This window comes from Acanthisitta chloris, unplaced genomic scaffold, assembly GCF_000695815.1.
Source record: "Acanthisitta chloris isolate BGI_N310 unplaced genomic scaffold, ASM69581v1 scaffold9442, whole genome shotgun sequence".
Taxonomy (NCBI): domain Eukaryota; kingdom Metazoa; phylum Chordata; class Aves; order Passeriformes; family Acanthisittidae; genus Acanthisitta; species Acanthisitta chloris.
Window position 1 is genome coordinate 87753 of NW_008659999.1, and position 9144 is coordinate 96896.

The following is a 9144-nucleotide window of genomic DNA, read 5'->3' on the forward strand; positions in this document are numbered from 1 at the left end:
CTGTCCCAATAATACCAAATAGTTGTCTGTAGAAATATCCTGCCAAGTCTAGATCAAAATTGTCCAGGGAGCAAATGAAGACAGGGACTGCTCGGTGGGATGAACACAGAGCATGGACTGCTGGCTCAGGCAAAGGAGATGTTCCCTGTATAACAGAAGGAGTCCCCAGTGGTGCTTCTTTGGAAGGAACATGAAGGACACACCCCAAGAGCTTTCAGCAGTCATAGGCAGCACATCCTTAATTGGTGAATACCACTTTCACATGTGGCAGAAAACAGCTAACTAGAAGGCTGAGCATGAAATGTAAAAAAATTTCCTGTATAGAGAGGAAAGGACCCAAGAGAAAAAGGACATTCTGCATTTGTTATACAGGTATGAAAAGACACTGCTAACCAGAAAAGCTTTGGAGGTATCACAAAAAAAAGGTGGGAACTTTACCTCAGCATGATAGTAATTATGGATAAGGCATAATGTGTTCTCAGCTCCAGTGTGATGGTGTTTATATCTCAGGTGTAGTGTGATTTTAACTTTAGTGGGTTGGTGATTAAATTTAAGGTATATATGAATAATACATGGGGAATAAAATGGCGCATTATTATAGACGAAAGAAGTGAAATAACCAGTTGGAGATGTTGTTACAGAACTCTGAAAGTGCAAGCTTCCAGATGTTTATGTTCTCCAGCTTAAAAGATTAATGAGAACACTAAAGATTTATACCCAGCCCCTGGAGCAGAATACGAGTGGGATTTTCTAGGCATGAATCTCGCCACTTCCTGAAAGTGGCAATTTTCCAGGTTCAGTGTGGTTGAAGCTAATTGGTCTGGAATTACCTGGACTCAAAGCCATTTAAATTCAGTCTTGACAGAACCTCAAGGGAAACTTGCTGTGCTGGCACATAAAACATTTTAACCTTTGGAGCCATTTCATGGCATAAATAACAGGTTTTTGTGTTTTGAATTCTTGGATTAGCAATGATTAAGTAGACTGCACTGCCTTTCAAGCTCTAAAGCTGCTTCCAGAACAGAGAGAAAACACACAGAAGACACCATCTGGACACTTGACCTACTACTGCTTGCACTTCACAAACTTTGCTTTCTTGATATTATTTTGTCGTTCTTCAAAATTGGGTCTTGAACAAAAGAATTTAGAAAATCAACCCAGCTCCATCAGCCATCGCCAGAAAATTAGCTTCCCATCGTGATAACTCCACTTGATTTAAGACACTATGCAACATTCATTCATCAAAAGTTGTGTCAAAACGCAGGAACTGAAGTCGCACTCACCATTCCTACCCTAGCCAAACTGTAAGCCTACATTACCATAGCTCAGCTGCATTTACAGTATCCACATAAAACATTTTACTGCAGTTCTTTTTTGACTGGATGAGTGTTTGTCTTTCAGTTATAAAACATTTTACAGCAGTTCTTTCTTGACTGGATGAGTGTTTGTCTTTCAGTAATAGGAAAACTGGTAATTCAGTAATTGAAAAACTGGTTTTCAGGGAATCAGCGTACTTGCTTTTGAAAAACTGGTTTTCAGGGAATCAGCCAGCAAGCTTTTGAAGGGCCACCCTTGATTGTTCTTATTAATGATGACTATGAATACCTTCCACTCTGCCAAACAGCCTTTCTCACTAAACACACTTGTAACTCCTCAGAATCCGCAATGTGAAAGAAGTTGAGAGCTACAGGAGTAACCACTTCAACAGACTAATCTGATACTGGGAACTCTTCTCTTTACAAACACATCTTCCTTATGGCCAAACCTCTTTAAAACAGCACCCAGCATTTTTTTGTGACTATAACATCCATGTAAGTCACTTACTACTTCCAGTCAACATCTCAGGATTCCAAGCCAAAGGAGCACAAGGAGAACCTCCAAATCAACTGTTTCCTGGCCAACACCCAGAGCACTGGTCTCCTTTGCTCCCTCCTCTGCTCCAGTGACCAGCTAAGCAAGACCAGGCTGCAGAGCTTAGTACTCCCATCCAGGGTGTGGCTGAGCCCTTAGCTGTGCAAGGCAAATGCTTCACGGGTGGTGTGGGGAACATGACAGCCCAAAACCTTCTCCACCCTGGTTCAGAAGTAAATATGTTTCATTCTGAACATGCAATGTGGTATGGTTTGTGCCAGAATTTTTCAAGCTCTGCCATAGCTGACTATCATTAGCCTATTAACTCAAAGCTTATATATACTTGGAAAGAACTCCATTGTTAATTCAATTCTCTGCATTTATTTTTGCCAACATAAGGATGCCTTGCTAAGAGGTGGCAGTGAGTTTTGATAGCCCTGTGACTTGTTACTGTACCAGAGCATTTATGAGCAAAACCTTGTATGAACAACTTTTGTATGTGGCCTGCTGTGCAGAGATGCTGAACAGAAGCAGTTGCTCAGAAAACTCTTGTGACATTGCACAAATTAGCAGAACTTGCTTAAGTGTAGGGGAATTTATGGATCAAAATCAGTGCTGAGTGTGCAAGACCTTTCTGAAAGCTGTCTTTTCCCCAGATGCATCTTTTAAACACTCCCGTGCTCCAAGGAGAACAAAGTTTGGATACTTTTGGTAAGAAGCAGTAGATCAGTATTTTCATGGAACATAAAGCTACTCTAGATGTTCTGCTTTTACTCAGCTTAGAGGCACTGCTACCATAGTTTGTGTTGGTTAGAGTAGTCCAGCAGCAGCTCGCAGTGGGTGGCATGTAATGTGTGTGTGTGTCAGCAATTCTCCAAACACAGTCACCTCTTTGATCTCTAAGAATGAGGGACTTGGTGATATTTGATGCAAAATACTCAGAGAAGCAAAGTGTTATCAAGTTCAAACCCAGCAAAGTACACATGTATCTCACAGCAACTCTGTGAAAAATCAGACTTGGTTCACTTAGACCAACCAATTAGCTCCAAAACTGTATGAGTTATGCTGTATCAAAACTGTCTCCTGCAGAGCTATTCAGTGTATGCATTATGTTCTAAGCACCTGGTTTCATGGAGTTTATTATATTAAGGCCCAAAAAAGCTGCTACCAAAAGAGTATTTCCACACGTTCAGTTCAATGGGCGCAACCAGTGGACTTAGAATACCCCAGCTGGATCTGACTGGCTTTGAGATATCTTACCTCTTCTCTACCTCCTTCCATGGAAACACAGCCAGACACTCCAGGAGCTGAGCAGATCCACAGCTATCATAGATCTAGATGGTATATTGTCTCAGAGCAGTGCAGCAGAAAACCAGTTGAACTTGCCTGTTCTTGAGAGCAGCATCAGTGTTGCTGCACCTGAGCAGGTGGTGCTGAGCCATCCCTGAGCCCATGGTACAAATAACTCAAATTTGTCTGCCTGAAAGCTGATCTCATCAGCCTCCAAAAGATCAATTCTCCTTAGGTGAGCAGGAAAAAGGCAGCAGCTGAAAGATAAAGGAATCATTTCCTGCAGGTCTCCTTTCTAGTTATTAACAGGCATCTATTGGTTGACAATGCAAATAGAGTAACAGTACTGCTTGTTTTTTCTGTTATTAATGTTTAACTTAATAAGTTCTCCTGAAAGTGTTTGCTACCAAGCATCAGGATATCAGGTGAAGCCCATCATATAAAATGAATTTGACATAACAGCTTTCAAAAAACCAGGCTTACTAAAGACATACTCCTGTGAGTATAATGTGGGCTATGGATGTACAAATCAGCTGAAGAATTTATAGACATACATATGTTGCCAAAGACAAGCTAGGTTATCATCAAAGTGGTTAATCCAGTTTTTAAAAAACACTTATTAATTCACCAGTTAATTTTTCTCAGTTCTTCTTCCCCTCACATAAAAATGTCTTATTTATAGACCTATCTTATAAGTCTATCTTAGAGACCCGACACTCAGTTTAGAGACTTCTTTTACAAACTTTTTTACAAATGCTGAATTTCACAGCATAGACGTTTTCTATGGATGCAAACCAAGCCTGACAGATATCAGTCATCTCCTTCATATCCATTAAACTCAGGAATTAGAAATAGATTAGTCCCTGTGAAAATATTTGACAAGATTTTAGGTATATTAAACTATTAGTCCAATACTCTAGTTTAAAATGTGATCAAGCAATTTTGGAAATCACTTAAGCACTTGGCACAGGCTGAGTCTATCAGAGTTCCTTCATATTTCTCATTCAGTGTATGTAATAACTCCCTGCTTTTAAAACAGTAGTTATGTGGTCACTCTGATATAAACATCAAAGACATCCCACTGTAAGTTTGATATCTACCTTTCATATGCTGCATTTAGGTTCTCATTCACACACTGTTAATAGGAGAATTATCCCATTGGCAGGATTATATTTGGAAAATCACCCCAGCAATTAAATTGCTCTTACTTATGTATTCAGAACCAAAACATGCTTAAAATTGTCATAGTAATCTTTTTTTATGTGCTGCTGTTTTTTGACAGGATGGTACTGAAATTCTCTAAAATTGATTTAAAATAATAATTATGTGGAAAAAAAAAGAATACATTTTTGCCTGGCAAAATGAGCAGAATGTAAAGCTTTTCTTTGCTGATTTTTAAAAAATTCATTTACAGTAGTGTAACATCTGAATTTTTCAGTTCTGTGTAGTTTGGGTCTATTTGATAAAACATATTTGAGATTGTCACGGGATTTTAGATTATAAGCAGAACATCTATGATTAAAACATATCCTTTAAAAGTTGGGGGGTTTTCCTTTTAGTTATTTTTCGCTTTCATCTGATGGAGGATAAGAGATAAAACAAGCTTTTGTTGTTTACAGTACATCTGGTGTATAAAAAAAGCACAATATGAGGAAATGATACTCCATAAAACACTATGTCAGAAACATTTGCAGTCAAAATTCCAGAAATAGCAAGATGCTAGATAGATAATTAAAATGTCTTCCAGGTCTAAACCATAGGGAGCTGGAGTTTTAATCACGTAGAGTATATTCATGAGAAGTTTCCTCTTTTATCTACATGATCAGATTTTGATGCTTTCTTTTAGGAAGAAATAAGATCCTGGTCTGGAGTACAAACGTTGATATATTCGCTTAGTATTGGCAGCGCTCAGAGAATCAAATGCTTTTGCAGAAATCCCTTTTTTTGTTTACCTTTGCTTTAAGAAGGATCTGCAAAAAGTCTGTCCTCAAAGCACACCCATCCCTTCAGGTTCAACCCACCTGGGAAGCAGCTGAGCAAAGACCCTTCTGCAAACAGCTGCTGGCCCCACCACAACAGCACCAAAGAGCAGCCAAGGACCAGAGTCTTGTCTACCTTGAACCCAGGATCCATCCTTAAAAGGCTTAATAAAATGCCTGCTATAATAACAAGGTAAATGTAAAGGGGACATTTCTGCTGTGAGGCCTCCACTGGGCTGCAGAAAAACCAGAATGAGCTTAGTGGGGGAAAAATGAGATTAGCCATTTTTCCATAGCTAGAAGATGGTTTCACGGCTAAAGCACTTCACTAATCTTATTTTCTAATTCCACCACGTCTTTTATTAACTTATTTTTCATCTTGTAACCCACACACAACCATAACATTTAAATAATGTTGCATTCATATCTGTACCATCTTAGTCTACGCCTAGTCAGATCTAGTTATTGAGCAGTATTTTAACAGCTACGTAATTTTAAGGAACAATTTAGGTCTAGGCTACGCTAAGAGAAAGGAAAACACATCAGTGCCAAATTAGGCTCTGATGAGGCTCTTGATCACTTTCCTTTCTCCTGACAAAAACAGAAGGTGCTAGTAATGCTGAGAAGGTCTGTGTCCCTGATGAACAGATGTTAATAACAAAGAGCATCTTCCCCATGTTAAATAGCCAAAAGAAGAGATATTGCAGCCATTGATAATGATGCCCATATATCATGCATGCTAAATCATGACTAAATAATTAAAATCTGCGCATGATACTTGTTTCAGGCAAGTAAAGCAGATCACAGTTTTAGTGGTCAGAGGAAATGAAATGCAGCTTTGCAGAAGTGATTGTCACTGAGCACACAGAGCATTATAATATGCATAAAGAAAATTAAAGTAGGAAAAAGGCAATTGACTGTGAACAGCTTATTCAGGAATGAGGGTTGGCAATTTGGTGGTGGTTTGCCTTCCGGTTATTTTGATGAATTGTTTGAATATGCATTAATATGTGGAGAGAGTGAAAGGAGGGAGGTGATGAGCAGAAAGTTCTCCCAGGGTGAGGTTGGTGGCTGGGTGCTCCCTCTTGCTGGTGGCAGGGCCACGTGTGTCTCCTCTTGACACTACATGGGCTCTCCACCCCTCTTGGCCGAGAGAAATCGTGGATGGATAGGCTGATGATATTTCCTGCAGTGGGGGAAATAGCTGAGCAGAGGCAACTACAGCCCGTTAACAAATGCTCCATGCTGTATTCTCCATGGTCTCCACTATCCCAGCTCTGTTTGTGTTGGCAGGGGCGCCGGAGCGATGGTATTGCGCCAAATTTGCCCAAGCACACCTCACCCAGCCCCCAAACTCCTTCTTTGTGCTCTGAATATGATCTGCAGTACCCCCCACTAGCAGATATCTCTCCACACACACATCTGTGTGCAGAAGTGAGGGAGGATTCTCCATTTCCTGAAGCCTGCCCATGTGCTGTGGCCAGTTGAACTCATGGTGACCCATGCAGAGAGCATCTTATCTTGTGTCTCGTAAATGAGGGCTACAAAGCCTGAGCAGCTTTGTTTGCTGTCACACAGACCCTTCCTTCAAAGCACAGAGAAAGAAAATCAGCCTATTATTCAAAACATGAAAGAAGAATTGGTAGAAGTTAAATTTTTTTCTCCTATACATTTATAGAAACTGATGAAGTGATTTTTGAGGAACAGGAGGAAGTATCTGCTCCATGAAAGGTATATTGACTTGGAGTATTAAAATTGAAGTTAAAGTCTAGTTTGTTGCACATTTAATTTAGAAATTATTTCACTCGATAAATTTGCATAAACATATACACAAAAATGTTGTGAACTACAGCAGTAGGAATATTTTAGAAAATGAATTAGCAACTTAACTAACAATAAATGGATATTCCCAAAGGAGGAAAATGTGTTCTGTACTTACCTACACTGCTTTTCTGAGGCTGGAGCTCTTTGACTATCTAAATTCCAGGGACTGGGAGGAACCAAACATATTCATGTCATGACATCATGGCAGTCTATCCTTGTTTTCTACCAGTGATAAGTTTTGTGAACATCATTACACAAAACTTTATTTTCAAATTTAAGTGGAGAGAAATGTCTCTCTCATTTTCCAATCAATTGCTAATACGACAACACTGAAAAGAACAAGCTGTGTTTTCCAAGCACTGTTGTGGTGTCCTGATATAAATTACAGAATAAATACGATAATACAAATAATTTCCCATTATCCTAATTTTCTTATGGTACTTTTCTATTATATCCATTCTTTTAGTATAAAAGCACTACAATCACAGCCAGTATACACATACCTACTTTAATTCTGATACCTTTAAGCATGGTACACTTTTCTCTGCACATCCACCCCAAAGACTTTGTTCTGATTAATGTCAATGTCTTTCAGTTAGGGAAGGAAACTTTTAATTTTGCAACTGTTTTCATAAGTGTAGAATTTGTTCAAGGCATGGATGCATAAGGCAGATGTCTGAGTCTTTTGGGACTGTGTTCTTTATTCTGTTTCTTGCTCCATCTCCATACAGAGATGGAGCTATAGAGTGTTCCAGGCTAATGATGTAATTTAATCCAATATTATTCTTTCTATACTGCTATGGTAATAGCCAAAGATTGTGGCCATGGAGTTGTTAAAAAGAATTGAAATAATGGCAAGAGATCAACAAACATCTTACAAAGTGTTCCTATGTGTTCTGATTCTTAAAGTAGATATCCACTGGTTGCATCTCTGAGAAAAGCCAAAAATGTTTTGAAAAAAATTGAATTTAAATATACCTGTGGCACACCAGTCTGTGCAAGGAGATACCAATGCATGACTGGGACATGATTTAGGCCTCATTTATGTCACTGGAAGTATGTCCATTGGCTTTAACAGACAATGAAAAGCAATACTAAAGAAGTGACAGTACATGAGGCTTCTAGCTAAAATGAAACAATAGAACTAAGAGAGTCTATGTATTACTTATCTTTTTGAATTTTATTCTAAAATTATATTTTCTTCCTTCCTGATAGATAGGGTTTGGTTATTTGTTGGTTTTGTTCATTTAACAGTAATTTTTGGTTAGTAGTACAACATGGAGGCTTGGCTTTATATTCTGACCAAGATCAGAAGTTATTTCCTTTAGATGTATCTATATTGTTTCCTCTCTAAAAGAAACACTTGAAAGATGAATTGTGTTAATTTTAGATTGCTTCTTAGAACCTTAAAAAAATTACTGTTAGGTTGGACTGTCAGTTGAAGCTGAATCTGGAAAGCATAGTGGATAAAAGTATACCAAAATCCATATATTTCAGATTATAGTTTTAAGCAGTTACCTTTCTGTTCTAGAGACTTATGTGTATGAATAGCAAGGAAAAAAATGCACCAAAAAAACCTCTGTAACACATCTGAGTGTCATAAAGCAATCCTTTAGTGTACAGTAGCAACTGTGAAGTCTCCCAACACAGTAAGTAAAATGGAGAAGAGTATTTTAGCAAAAGGTTATTTTAACAACTAGGAAAATGCTCTTAATTGTAGTGAAAGGAATCTCTTAAACTAACGTGACAAGGTACAGGCAAAAATTAATATTAGACACTAATGTTCTTTTTAGTGAGTAGCTTAGGTTGATTTATTCATTTAGGTAATTATGTACCACAATATTAGTAATTCAGAGTAAAATTGAATTAGGAAACACAGAATAAATTGAAACTGCAGTCATATTTCTTTCTCACTGTGTAACGAACAGAGATGTATTGATGTAAGTTCTAAATGTACTACATAAGTTAAATTCCCTAGACTGCAATTTGATCAAAAAGCATTAGACATTTAGTTGGGCTATAATAGGTCCTTGCCATTGGATGGCAGTAAAATTCTACATCAATCACTAGAAGCAAAGTGCACCGAGGAAAACAATAGGATTTTTCCTCTTTTATTTAAGAGGAGAAAGCTTGAGGGGGGATGGTGATGCCTTAAATATTGTGATAAGCACTAGTATTAAAATATGTTTTCTTTTTCTAT